Genomic DNA, 12,427 nt, shown 5'->3' on the forward strand with positions numbered 1-12,427 from the left:
CGAACTCTTTTCTTTTTCGGGATTTTGTGGATCTTTGTCTAGGAGTGATGTCTTTGGGCGATTCTGTTTGTTTCCCCCTGGAGTGCGTGGTGATAGAGGGCTGTCCGGCCGTTCTCCGGTGTCAACTTCCTCTTCTTGTTCTGATGTAGCGTGGTTATTGTTGGGAGGGTCGTCCGCCATGGATGACTTCCAGGTTCCCCGGCAACGGTGCCAATGTTCCGAGGGTTACCTGAAACGTGCAGCTCGGTCGTCTGGCAAGGCCCGAGGTGGGGGTCTGTGACCCGAGCTTGGTGTGCTGAACGGCGGGGGGTTGTACCTGCAATGACACTCCGATGCTTAAGTTAGCATGGGTCCAAGCAGATATCAAGTAGAATTAGAGTATGAGTTATACCTGGGTGCTCCAGTGTATTTATAGTAGTTGGCTGTGATCATCCCTGGATAAGATATTCTTATCTTATCTTATCTTTTGGGAGTTTTATCTTTATCTCTGTGGAACCGCCTTTCCTAGGCCTTTTCGGCCTTTAGGTTTTGGGCTTCGCTCCTCTTGATGGGCCTTTTCCCTCTATTGGTCCGAGGTCCGACCTCAGGTGTGGGCCTTTAGGACGAGGTCGGACCTTTGGTGGGGTGGCCGAGTTTAGGAGAGCTCGGTCAGGGTATGAACAGAACTCATCATTGAAGAACTCAAAAATAGTAGAGAAAAAGAGAGACTCGCTAGGATAGAACACCTCCTTGAAGAAATGATAAAGACAAACGAAGAGGAGAAAATAGCAAAAAGAGACCATAAAGAAAAATTGAGACAGAATGCACAACTCTATTCTGAAGAACAATTCATTGAAGAGCTGAGATCACAAAGAGAGATCACTCCACTCTCTCCAGAAACAGAGGAGTTCATTCAAAGGTCAAGAAAAAGGGAGAAAGTCAATCAAGGGAGCCCACACTCCAATGAATCAGAGAGTTGCATAGAGGGTGAGTTCAATGAACCACCAATTCAAGAAGTTCTTAATGAAGAGGATGCTCCACCCATCATACAATACCCAAATCCTGAAAGCAAGGTGGTGAAGGCAATCAACATGAGCACTAACAAGAGGATGGTGACCAAGAAAAGAAGGACAATATCCATGAAGAAGAAAAGGTCAACCAAAAGCCATCCCACCCCTACCCCAACAAGCAAGTTCACTCAAGCTAACAACAAAAGAAAGCTTGATGGGGAGAGGCACTCTAAACAAGGGGCATTAATTGGCTCCTCTTTCCTCTTGAGGTCATTCCTCTTAACAAACTGGAAGAAGAGGAAGAAAGTCATGAACAACATTTCAAGCTAATGACATTAAAAGAGCGCTTGTTGGGAGGCAACCCAACCGTAGGTAATATTTTCTTTCCATTTTCAAAAATACTTGCTAACAATTAATGATTTGATTCAAACATTTCAAGTATGTTGCCTTTTCTGTTGAGAAAGGTTTAATGTCTGAATCATATCTTTTAAATTTTTTGTTAGCCAAGTCATTAATTTTAAAAATCAAATCTTTTTAAATTATTTTTCAATCATATCTTTTCAATCATATCTTTTTAAAACCATAACTTTTCAATCATATCTTTTTGATTTCTTCTTTCAAAAACCACTTTATTTCTTTCCCAACTTTAATTTTCGAAAATCATTCTTCAATTTTTCAAAATTTCTTTTAATTATTTTAAAATCTTTTACTTTATTTTCGAAAATTCTTTCCCTCTTCTCATATCCTTCTACTTTTGGACTAACACTCCTCCACTATCAATAATTCGAACTCTATCCCTCTTGATAAGTTCGAATTCTTCTACCTTCTCCTTCTATTCTTCTTTTCCTCTGACATCTCAAGGAATCTCTATACTGTGACATAGAGGATTCCATATTTTCTTGTTCTCTTCTCTTTTATATGAGCAGGAGCAAAGACAAAAGCATTCTTGTTGAGGCTGACCCTGAACCTGAAAGGACCTTGAAGCGAAAGCTAAGAGAAGCTAAAGCACTACTCTCTGTAGAGGACCTAACAGAAATCTTCAAACAAGAAGAAGACATGACAGGCGAAAACAACAACAATGCCAACAGTGCAAGGAAGGTGTTGGGTGACTTTACTGCACCTACTCCCGACTTCTATGGGAGAAGCATCTCTATCCCTGCCATTGGAGCAAACAACTTTAAGCTTAAGCCTCAATTAGTTTCTCTAATGCAACAGAATTGCAAGTTCCATGGACTTCCATTAGAAGATCCTCATCAGTTTTTAGCTGAATTCTTGCAAATCTGTGACACTATCAAGACCAATGGGGTTGACCCTGAGGTCTACAGGCTTATGCTATTCCCTTTTTCTGTAAGAGACAGAGCTAGGATATGGTTGGACTCACAACCTAAAGAAAGCCTAAACTCTTGGGAAAAGCTAGTCAGTGCCTTTTTGGCAAAGCTCTTTCCACCTCAAAAATTGAGTAAGCTTAGAGTGGAAGTCCAAACCTTCAGACAGAAGGAAGGTGAATCCTTCTATGAAGCTTGGGAAAGATACAAACAATTGATCAAAAAGTGTCCTTCTGACATGCTTTCTGAATGGAGCATCATAGGTATCTTCTATGATGGTCTGTCTGAACTGTCCAAGATGTCATTAGACAGCTCTGTTGGAGGATCTCTTCATCTGAAGAAGACGCCTGCAGAAGCTCAAGAACTCATTAAAATGGTTGCAAATAACCAATTCATGTACACTTCTGAAAGGAATCCTGTGAACAATGGGACGAATCATAAGAAAGGAGTTCTTGAGATTGATACTCTGAATGCCATATTGGCTCAGAACAAAATATTGACTCAGCAAGTCAATATGATTTCTCAAAGTCTGTCTGGAATGCAAGTTGCACCAGGCAGTACTAAGGACGCTTCATCTGAAGAAGAAGCTTATGATCCTGAGAACCCATCAATGGAAGAGGTGAATTACATGGAAGAACCCTATGGAAACACCTATAATCCTTCATGGAGAAATCATCCAAAAATCTCTCATAAAAGGATCAACAGAGACCTCAACATGGTTTCAACAACAATAATTGTGAAGGAAACAGGTTTAGCAATGGCAAGCCTTTTCCATCATCTTTTCAGCAACAGACAGAGAATTCTAAGCAAAGCCACTCTGACTTAGCAACCATGGTCTCTGATCTAATCAAAACCACTCAAAGCTTCATGACTGAAACAAGGTCCTCCATTAGAAACTTGGAGGCACAAGTGGGTCAGCTGAGTAAGAAAGTTACTGAACTCCCTCCTAGTACTCTTCCAAGCAATACAGAAGAAAATCCAAAAGGGAGAGTGTAAGACCATGGCCAAATTTGGAGAGGAGGAAGAGGCAGTGATCGCCACTGAGGAAGACCTCAATGGACGTCCACTGGCCTCCAATGAGTTCCCTAATGAAGAACCATGGGAATCTGAGGCTCACACTGAGACCATAGAGATTCCATTGGATTTACTTCTGCCATTCATGAGCTCTGATGAGTATTCTTCCTCTGAAGAGGACGAAGATGTTACTGAAGAGCAAGTTGCTAAGTACCTTGGAGCAAGCATGAAGCTGAATGACAAGTTATTTGGTAATGAGACTTGGGAGGATGAACCCCCTTTGCTCACCAAAGAACTGGATAACTTGACTAGGCAGAGATTACCTCAAAAGAGACAGGACCCTAGGAAGTTCTCAATATCTTGTACATTAGGCACCATGACCTTCGAGAAGGCTCTGTGTGACCTAGGGTCAAGCATAAACCTCATGCCTCTCTCTGTAATGGAGAAGCTAGGGATCTTTGAGGTACAAGCTGCAAGAATCTCACTAGAGATGGCAGACAATTCAAGAAAACAAGCTTATGGACTTGTAGAGGATGTTCTGGTAAAGGTTGAAGACCATTACATCCCTGCTAATTTCATAGTCCTAGAGACTGGGAAGTGCATGGATGAATCCATCATCCTTGGCAGACCCTTCCTAGCCACAGCAAAGGCTGTGATTGATGTTGATAGAGGAGAATTGATCATTCAAGTGAATGAAGAATCCTATGTGTTTAAGGCTCAAGGATATCCCTCTGTAACCATGGAGAGAAAGTATGAAGAGCTTCTCTCAAAACAGAGTCAAACAGAGCCCCCACAGTCAAACTCTAAGTTTGGTGTTGGGAGGCCACAACCAAATTCTAAGTTTGGTGTTGAACCCCCACATTCAAACTCTAAGTTTGGTGTTGGGAGGTTCCAACATTGCTCTGAACATCTGTGAGGCTCCATGAGAGCCCACTGTCAAGCTACTGACATTAAAGAAGCGCTTGTTGGGAGGCAACCCAATGTTATATTTATCTATGTTCCATTGTTATTTTATGTTTTCTATAGGTTGATGATCATGTGAAGTCACAAAAACAATTGAAAAAGATAAAATAGAATGAAAAACAGAAAGAAAAATAGCACACCTTGGAGGAAAAGCTTGCTGGCGTTTAAACGCCAATAAGGGCAGCAAATGGGCGTTTAACACCCAGTCTTGCACCATCCTGGGCGTTTAACGCCAGAAAGGGGCACCAGACTGGCGTTTAACGCCCGAAAGGGGCACCAGACTGGCGTTTAATGCCAGAAAAGGGCACCAGACTGGCGTTTAACGCCAGAAAAGGGCAGCAGCCCGGCGTTTAACGCCAGGATTGGCAGAAAAGGACGTTTTGCACGCCACTTTGTGCAGGGATGAGCTATTCTTAGCACCTCAAGATCTGTGGACCCCACAGGATCCCTACCTACCCCATCACTCTCTCTCTCTTCTTCACCCATTCACCAATCACCTCAATACCTCTTCCCTTATATAAACCCATCTTCACCCCCTCATTCTCACACATCATACACACTACTTCTCCCCCTTGGCCGAATCACTCCCACTTCTCCATATCCTCCATTTTCTTCTTCTTCTCCATCCCTCTTTCTTATTTTGCTCGAGGACGAGCAAACCTTCTAAGTTTGGTGTGGTAAAAGCGTTGCTTTTTGTTTTTCCATAACCATTTATGGCACCTAAGGCCGGAGAAACCTCTAGAAAGAGGAAAGGGAAGGCAAAAGCTTCCACCTCCGAGTCATGGGAGATGGAAAGATTCATCTTAAGGGTGCATCAAGACCACTTCTATGAAGTTGTGGCCAAGAAGAAGGTGACCCCCGAGGTCCCTTTTCAAACTCAAAAAAGGTCAACTTTAATCAAAAGTTGGACCAAGTCCTCATGGATATCTGTGTGGAAGGAGCTCAATGCAAACAGGAGATCCCACTCACAGACATGAGCATGAGGAAATTCCTCATCATGAAATCCCTGAGATGCCTCAAGGGATGCACTTTCCTCCACAAAACTATTGGGAGCAAATCAACACCTCCCTAGGAGAATTGAGTTCCAACATTGGACAACTAAGGGTAGAGCACCAAAAACATTCCATCCTCCTCCATGAAATTAGAGAAGATCAAAGAATCATGAGAGAGGAGCAACAAAGGCAAGGAAGAGACATTGAGGAGCTCAAGCACTCCATAAGATCTTCAAGAGGAAGAACAAGCCGCCATCACTAAGGTGGACCCGTTCTTTAATCTCCTTGTTCTTTATTTTTCTGTTTTTTGAATTTTTATGCTTATGTTTATCTATGTTTGTGTCTTATTACATGATCATTAGTGTCTTAGTGTCTATGCCTTAAAGTTATGAATGTCCTATGAATCCATCACCTTTCTTGAATGAAAAATGTTCTTAATTGAAAAAGAGAAGAATTGCATGAATTTCAAATTTTATAACAGATTAATTATTTTTGATGTGGTGGCAATACTTTTGATTTCTGAATGTATGCTTAAACAGTGCATATGTCTTTTGAATTTGTTGTTAAAATTGTTGGCTCTTGAAAGAATGATGAAAAAGGAGACATGTTACTGAGGATCTGAAAAATCATAAAAATGATTCTTGAAGCAAGAAAAAGCAGTGAATTCAAAAAAAAAATAGAAAGAGCAAGCAGAAAAAGCCAATAGCCCTTTAAACCAAAAGGCAAGGGTAATAAAAAGGATCCAAGGCTTTGAGCATCAGTGGATAGGAGGGCCTACAGGAATAACATCCTGGCCTAAGCGGCTAAACCAAGCTGTCCCTAACCATGTGCTTGTGGCGTGAAGGTGTCAAGTGAAAACTTGAGACTGAGCGATTAAAGTCGTGATCCAAGGCAAATAGAGTGTGCTTAAGAACCCTGGACACCTCTAATTGGGGACTCTAGCAAAGCTGAGTCACAATCTGAAAAGGTTCACCCAGTTATGTGTCTGTGGCATGTATGTATCGGGTGATAATACTAGAAAACAAAGTGCTTTGGGCCACGGCCAAGACTCATAAAGTAGCTGTGTTCAAGAATCAACATACTTAATTAGGAGAATCAATAACACTATCTGAATTCTGAGTTCTTATAGAAGCCAATCATTCTGAACTTCAAAGGATAAAGTGAGATGCCAAAACTGTTCGGAGGCAAAAGCTACTAATCCCGCTCATCTAATTGGAGCTAAGTTTCATTGATAATTTGGAGTCCATAGTATATTCTCTTCTTTTTATCCTATTTGATTTTCAGTTGCTTGGGGACAAGCAACAATTTAAGTTTGGTGTTGTGATGAGCGGATAATTTATACGCTTTTTGGCATTGTTTTTAGTATGTTTTTAGTATGTTTTAGTTAGTTTTTATTATATTTTTATTAGTTTTTAGTTAAAATTCACTTTTCTAGACTTTACTATAAGTTTGTGTATTTTTCTGTGATTTCAGGTATTTTCTGGCTGAAATTGAGGGACATGAGCAAAAATCTGATTCAGAGGCTGAAAAGGACTGCAGATGTTGTTGGATTCTGACCTCCCTGCACTCAAAGTGGATTTGCTGGAGCTACAGAAACCTAATTGGCGCGCTCTCAATTGCGTTGGAACGTAGACATCCTGGGCTTTCCAGCAATGTATAATAGTCTATACTTTGCTCAAGATTTGATGGCCCAAATTGGCATTCCAAATCAGCTCAAGAATTCCCGGTGTTTAACGCCGGAACTGGCACAGAAGTGGGAGTTAAACGCCCAAACAGGCACAAAAGCTGGCATTTAACTCTAAGAAAAGTCTCTACACATGAAAGCTTCAATGCTCAACCCAAGCAAACACCAAGTGGGCCCGAAAGTGGATTTTTGTCGTTTACTCATTTCTCAACAAATTTCCCTTCGGCAAGTATACCGAATTGTCGTCAAGTAAAACTCACAGTAGAGTGAGGTCGAATCCCACAGGGATTGATTGGTCAAGCAATTTTAGTTAGAAGAAAGTGCTAGTTGAGCTGAGCAGAAATTGGATTTGGAATTTGCAGAAAATTAAATGACTGGAAAGTAAATAGCAGGAATTGAAGTGCAAAATCTTAAATAGGGAGTTGGGGTAATAAGCATGAAATTAAATGGCAGAAAGTAAAGAGAATGGGTAAGATAAGATATGGGGAAATCATTGGGTTCAGGAGATGTTGTATTCTCCGGATCAAGTTCATTCTCATCTCTTCCTCAATCAATGTATCCATTGATCTCCTTGGCAATCTTAAGTGATTGGATCCCGATTCCTTGGCAATCCAATCTCTCTAAGCTTGAACAATTGCCCAATTCCTTGATTTAATTGCTCATGGGAAGAGATGGAGTGTGGTCACTGATTATACCACATGTATTCCCAAATCAAAGTGTTGGTAGGATTACATGTCACAATATCCATCCAAACCCCAATTCGGTCCAACATGAGAAAGCATTTCTAGCATGATCTCCTCATCCCTTTTCCAAGGCTCAAAGGAGATCAAATTATGGAGAGTTTCTTTTCCAAGACAACTAACCAATTGAGTTTAGATTGAAAGCTTTCTAGTAAGATCAAGAGAAAAGAAAGAAGAAGAAGAATGAAAACTATAATTGATCCATCAAATTACAACAGAGCTCCCTAACCCAATGAAAGGGGTTTAGTTGTTCATAGCTCTAGAAATGAAAAATAGCAAAAAAGAAGAATCCATGCTAAAGTGCAGAAAAAGTAAATCTATAGAGAGTAGTGCCCAGAAGTGCCAAGCTCTCTCTAGTTCAAAACTACTCCTATATATAATACTCCTCATAATCTTCTAGTGAGTTCTTCAAGTCTTAGATATGGGCTCTGGACCTTGAGTTGAAGCAGTTCTCATCTTTAGTGGGCCCAGCTTGCAGAGAAATATGAGTTAGGCTTGGGCATTTAGTGAGATTAACGTTGAGTCACATTTTTGGGTCCGAGAACGTTAGTGGCATTCACTTTTTCCACTAACGTTCCACCCTTATATACCCACGTTAACTCCAATGTTGGTAGTCTTAACGTGACTACTAACGTCTCCTATTCAATCATTGGCCAACGTTAATAGGATACACTTTTCCCATTAACGTTGGCTTGTGCCCCTTTTTGCAAACGTTAATGGGACTCACTTTTCCCATTAACGTTGGCTTGCCTCTTGCCCCTACGTTAAGTCTCACGTTAGCTTAGCTAACGTGGCTCTTAACGTGGGTGTTCTTCACCTTCGAGAGCGTTAGTGACACTCACATTTGTCACTAATGCTCCAATTGCCTAAAGTTCCTACGTTAGGACTCAAGTTAACGTGGCTCTTAACGTAGTAAATGAAGCCATCTCCCAACGTTAGTGACAAAAGTGAGTGTCACTAACGTTGGTTCTTTGAATTCAACTCCACGTTGACTTTCACGTTAACAATCTTAACGTGAGAATTAACGTAGGCAATGCTAATGATCCAACATTAGTGACAAAAGTGAGTGTCACTAACGTTGGCGTTGTTGCTCCTCTTCCACGTTAGAGTTCACGTTAACTAAGTTAACGTGACTCTTAACGTGGGACATTGCCTAGTTTCCCAACGTTACTGGTGTTCACTTCTCTCATTAACGTGGAGTTCCCCTTTTTCTTCTACGTTAACTACCACGTTAACTTAGTTAACGTGGCTTTTAATGTAGTAAATGAATGGCTTCGCAGGCGTTATTGGTGATCACTTTTCTTATTAACGGTGCAAGCTCCTTGCCATTCCACCTTAGTATTCTCGTTAACTAAGTTAACGTGAATGCTAACGTGGTTCTTCCATGCTTCATTTGTCCTGAAATCAAGCAATTAAAGTGCATCAAAGCTCTAGCCAAAGTCATGAGATTATGCATCATCAAGTTATCATGCAATTCTAGCAAAAATCTCATGAAATCATGCAAAATTCACAATAGTTGCTTGAATCAATGTGTAAGTGTATTTTCCCCCAAAACTTGCCTTATTCACTAAGAAAATGCATGAAACTACCCTAAAACAGTAAAGAAAAGGTCAGTGAAACTGGCCTAGATGCCCTGGCATCACAATACCAAACTTAAAGCTTGCTTGTCCCTAAGCAAGTACTAAAGCATAAGAAAAATGAAATGAAAGAACAAGAAGATAAAATAGAAGTGGCATTCCTGGTTCATGGAGTTTCATGCATAGCAACTTAGGTTCTTTCCCTTTAGGTTTCAAGCCTTTATCAAATCCCTAGTCACTCTCTTGATTGCATCCCTGGAGGCTTCTTTCTTAGTGATCCTTCCTTCCTTTTCAAAGTTTATTTTTCTTTTTGCTAAGTGCTTTGTAAGAGGGCGACTCTTTATGATAAGCTTTCAGCCAACACTCCCAAACCAGTTGGTTTTAGGGTGCTAGGTGTTAAGGCACCCCTAAGGACTTACTCCCTCAAGTCTCTTTCCCTCATACATACACACACAGGCACATGGTTTGTTATTCTTTCTTTCTTGAGACCTTGGTGTCCAGCACCTCTTTGGGTTACTAAGTGCTCTGTAGCAAAGGTTACTCTTGATAGTGGACTTTCAGCTGATAATCCCGGATTAGTTAACCCAAGTTACCAAGTGATAAGGCACCCTTAAGAGCTTATTCATCCAAGTATATCCCTTGTACATAAACACCACAGACACATGCCTCAATTTTTGAAACCCTTGGTGCCTAGCATTGTTTCTTATTGTGTTCCTTTTCTTATTTTCAATTGTATTGCTCTTTTTCTTTTCGTGTTGGGACCTTATTGTTTAGCTAGCTTCAAAGAATGTGTCTCAAACATAGGACTTAGGATGGATAGTTGCTTTCTTTCCTTTCTTGGTGAACCAACTTAGCTTACTAATCAACCTACCACAAACATTCAGAATGCACTTCACAAAATGACTCCACTCTTGTTCTTCCCATAACATTTTCTTTTAGATAAACTTAGAGAGACAAGCATACAAGTAAGGAAGATGAAAGTGAGCATTCAAGACATTAGGCTAGCACACTAGGATGTGAATAAAGAAGAACAAGTACAATATGCAGGTTTCATTCAATCAATTTTCACTTAGAGTTCGGTATTTCGAGATGGTTTGATACAACCTCATGATATCTTCCTTGGCGTTATCGTCCTAGCAATCACGCCCTTGCCTGTTTCTTTGGATAATGAGGTATGCTCATCCCCTGGGGTTGATTGGAATCTTGTAACACTATTGAAAGTTGCTTGTTCCCCAAGCACTTGGAAAAGAGTTAGCATGCATGTGTATGTGTGAGCTTCTGAGCTTAGCTTGGTGTGTGAACACCAAACTTAGTTCCTTGCTTACCTTGACAAATTGGATGTATGCAATAACTTTGTGTGCTTTTTATTCTGAAACAACTATGAGTTAAAAAGACAATCTATGTATTAGAGGTTAAGCCTCTTGTCAAGTGAGTTCTCTAATTGCTAGAGCAATGCTTCATCATTAAGGGCTGCAATGCACTCTTAGGCTGGGGTTTTGGTGGGACACCAAACTTAGAGCCCTATATTCACCCGTGCATTGTTTTTGGTGTGTAACACCAAACTTAGCTCTTCACACTATAGAGAACCCAACTTGACTTTTTTTTCCATGAATTCATGAATACACATCAATCAACCATTAAGCTGCCCATGCATGCAACGTTGGTACACCAAACTTGTTTGTGGTCATATGGTGCAGCAAGTTTGGGGAATGAATTGCTTTTTTTCAAAAAGTGTGTTCAAACCTACTTGGTGTGCTTTAAACACCAAACTTATCATGTACTATACTTTGCATGTAAAGGAGTCTTATATTGGTTGTCAAAATTGATCTGAAAATCCATGAACTTTGCATTATTACTATTATTAGATATTTAAGAGAGAGAGAGAGAGAGTTATAGAACATGGGTTGCCTCCCATGAAGCGCTTCTTTAGCGTCACTAGCTTGACGTTCGGTTCTTGTCAAGGTGGCTGATAGTGCTTGAAGTCCTCCCCTCTTGCAGTGAACCTATGTCCATTAGCTTTGTTGATAAGCTCCATATGCTCTAAGGACATGATTTTGTTGATGGTATACACTGGGAGCAGCTGAAATGGAATAGTGGGAAGGTGAGGTGGTATGGTTGGGAAGTATGTAGAGATCACTTCATCACCTGGAGAGAAATCCTCTGTAGGAATTTTCTTGTTTCCCCATCTTCTGGGTACTTTCTTCCTTGTTTCTCTTAGTGCTATCTTGCTTTCTACAGATTCTTCTTCTAAGGGATTTTTGTTGCTAGCTTTGCATGGCTCTGGTGGTTCTGGTTTCTTTTGGATCCCCTTTTGATGTGGTTCTTCCTGAGCACATGGCTTTCCAACCAATGGAGCTTCTATTTGTATTGTTTCCGCTTCACTGCTTGTTTCTTGCATCAATGCTTCCTTGGTTGGCTCCTCCATCAACTCTCTGTTATCATGATCTGATTCTTGTGAGGGTTTAAAGACATTGAAGGTGAGCTGCTCATCATGTATCCTCAGTACCAGCTCTCCTCACTCTACATCTATGAGTGCTCTGGCTGTGGCTAGGAATGGTCTTCCCAGAATAATAGGGTAGATAGGATTCTCATCCATTTCCAGAACAACAAAATCTGTGGGAAGGTAGTAGCTCCCAACCTTTATCAGCACATTTTCAACCACTCCTATTGCTTGTCTTTGAGTTTTGTCAGCCAATCTAATAATTACATCAGTGGGAGTTAGTTCATTAATTTGGAGCCTCTTCATGAGGGAGAGATGCATTACATTGATGCTTGCTCCCAAGTCACAAAGCCCTTTGTCAATCATTGTTTCTCCTATGGCACAAGGGATGTGGAAACTCCCTGGATCCTCCTTCTTTGTAGGTGCCCCTGGTTGAATGAGGGCACTACAGTCCTTGTTCATCTTTATGGTTTGTCCACCTTTCAATGGACTCTTTCTGGCTAGTAGCTCCTTTATATACTTGATGTAGAAAGGCATTTGCTGGAGGGCTCTAATGAATGGTATATTTACATCAAGAGATGCAAACATATCAAGGAACCTTGAGTACATTCTCCCTGCTATACCACCTTTAAGCCTGTGGGAAAAAGGTGCATATGGGTTCAACACATCCTTCTTCCTTAGCTCTTCCTTGGATGTAGGTTGA

At 40.8% G+C, this 12,427-nt stretch overlaps 1 non-coding gene across 1 annotated transcript; it reads right to left on the reverse strand.

The window, feature by feature from the left end:
• Positions 1 to 2,450: 2,450 nt before the first annotated feature.
• On the reverse strand, positions 2,451 to 2,558 carry LOC130953615 (small nucleolar RNA R71). Its single transcript, XR_009075778.1, has one exon. It is a non-coding gene; the product is annotated as a small nucleolar RNA R71 (small nucleolar RNA).
• Between the last annotated feature and the right edge of the window lie 9,869 nt (positions 2,559 to 12,427).

Source organism: Arachis stenosperma, chromosome 9 (assembly GCF_014773155.1).
Source record: "Arachis stenosperma cultivar V10309 chromosome 9, arast.V10309.gnm1.PFL2, whole genome shotgun sequence".
In the NCBI taxonomy this organism is placed as follows: domain Eukaryota; kingdom Viridiplantae; phylum Streptophyta; class Magnoliopsida; order Fabales; family Fabaceae; genus Arachis; species Arachis stenosperma.